Source organism: Cucurbita pepo, chromosome LG09, assembly GCF_002806865.2.
Source record: "Cucurbita pepo subsp. pepo cultivar mu-cu-16 chromosome LG09, ASM280686v2, whole genome shotgun sequence".
NCBI lineage: Eukaryota > Viridiplantae > Streptophyta > Magnoliopsida > Cucurbitales > Cucurbitaceae > Cucurbita > Cucurbita pepo.
The window spans coordinates 7,740,646-7,743,016 of NC_036646.1; the positions used below are offsets into that span (position 1 = coordinate 7,740,646).

Sequence of the window (2,371 nt, forward strand, 5' to 3'; positions counted from 1 at the left end):
AAATACTCTTTTTACAACATTTTTCAAGTCGTCTGATAAAGGTAACATACAGGGTGTTATATAGCCACAAAATGAAAACTCTTAACCTTTTAACTATATTTTATAGCCATAGTTAGCCACCATGTAAATAGGCCTTAATACATTAAAGAAACACCAACTAAATTACTCTAAATTATGATTCACCCAAAACTTATAACAATTAATCTTCATTCTTGTTCAACGTGGCATGAACTAAAATATATTTTGATAATTTCAACAACATTTTTTTTCACATCTTCATTGAAGTACATTGTATGATAGATATCTATCATCCCTTCTCAAAGTTTAAGAATAAAATGTTGTTGACCTATCGTGAGAAAATTTAACTGTCGTGACTTGATTTCATGACTTTTGCAGTTGACGCCGTCATCCATATATGAGACTTCTAACTTTGTTTTAAAAAATGCTAAACATGGCTCGAGTATTTTTAATAGTCATCTTTTATAATAATTTCACATTACTAAAAGAATTTTGAATGTATAGTCCACTACTCGTGTTAATTTTTTCTCGATCGATTATATCGATAGTTAATCATTTTTCATTAAACTTTTATGAATGAAGAGAGAATAGTTCTTATCCCAAAAGTTGTGGTTGTGGTGGCACCAACAAAGCCCTATTTTGAATATGGACAATGATGATAATTGATATTCACTTTTCCTACTCTTCCATGTTTTCGTTGTCATGTTTGTGCTAGATTCTCGATATTTTTTTTGGTTTGTGAACCTGTGCCCCTCAAGTTAAAAAACATGTGGAAAATAATTATTAATTATTTTTTTTCTTTTAAAGATTACAATGTTTTTTTTAGGGTTTTGAAAGATTTCAACCATGGCCGAGGACAAGTTCATCCATTGTTCATCATCGGCAAAAACGGACCGAAAGATCATAGAGAGGAATAGAAGAGAAGAGATGAAGGCCCTTTTCTCCGATCTCCATTCTCTTGTCTCCAACCAAAGCTCAACGGTTTCATTTTTTTTCTTACTCTCTGTATTTTTATCATGTTTAGATGATAAGAAAATTTGTTTAAATAACTCCGAAATTTTTTTGAGTTGCTTGTAGGAAGGTGATACGACACTACCTGATCAGTTAGAAAACGCCACAAATTACATAAATCAATTGAAGGAGAACGTGGAGAAATTGAAAGTGAAGAGAGAGAAACTAATGGGATTGGGAGAAAAAAACATAACCAGAGGTGAAATTGAAGCAAGGTGCAAGTTGATGCTCATCATGTGGGTTCTTTGTTGGAGTTTCTTTTGACTACTCGGTTTGATTATCATTTGGTTTTAAGACAAATCCTCCAACTGCTTCAAGAAAATGGAATTCAAATCGTCCATATCAATCAGTCAACAGTTACCGATCGGGTCTTTCACAAGATAATAGCTAAAGTAAGATAATAAATCTAATTATTTACATAAATCAATTGTACTGAGTAAGAAAATTGAAAATATTTATGACGATTGAAAACTAGATGGTGGGAGAAGGAATGACCTTTGAAGGCGCCGAAGGTGAAAGGATTTGCAAGATAGTGAAGAAATTTGTTTCCCAATACAAAGATGGCCAATGCATGGATTAATGTTTTGTTCATCCCGAAGATTTGTGATGTTTATCTCATTTGGTTGAATGCTTCAGAATTTGAAATTCAAAACTTTTTTAGTTTGCAATGTAATGCTTTATGTTTTAACTTCGGGTTTTCTCTATATCATAGAGGATCTGTTATAGATTCAGATTATGTCTCAGCGCCCTACTCTTCTCTCTTCAAGCTTGTTTTCGATAGTTGTGTTGCCTCGTTCCCCTCCAACCTTACTCGTGTCTCAACTTAGCTTTAATGCATACTCTTCCCAGTGAGTTAGATGATACATCGTCCTCCTTGTTTGTATCACGATATCTGTCTGTGTCTGTTCTCACGTGGCTGGAAAGGTGCCACTTAAAGGTTGCCACCTTTTCTGTCGACATGTGAGAGTCACAATCTACTCTTTTCTTAATGAGATCGTGACACCACGCTTGAATCAAATTCTCACGAGGCTCTAACCTCATAAATTAAATAGACTTGTCACTCATAGATTTTATAATGTATATTGCTATTATGGCTAACAAGTAGAGTGCAGCGGAAAGGACAAAGCTTTGGCAAAAACGCATACGTCTAGGATACCCCCACCACTTTTAACTTGCATTTGGTAGCTGATTCCTAGAGATAAATCTGTGATTGTGATGTAAAGCTCATGTCTTTATAGGTTTGGTCAAGAATCAAAGAGTTGGGTTAAAAGCACTTTTCATATCCAATTTAATAGTGCATTTGCACATTATTCTCATAAAATTGGAGTTATGGTCAATCAAA

General features: G+C 34.0%; 1 pseudogene; it reads left to right on the forward strand.

The window, feature by feature from the left end:
* Positions 1-864: 864 nt before the first annotated feature.
* LOC111802138 lies at positions 865-1,609 on the forward strand (annotated as a pseudogene).
* The last annotated feature ends 762 nt before the right edge of the window (positions 1,610-2,371 follow it).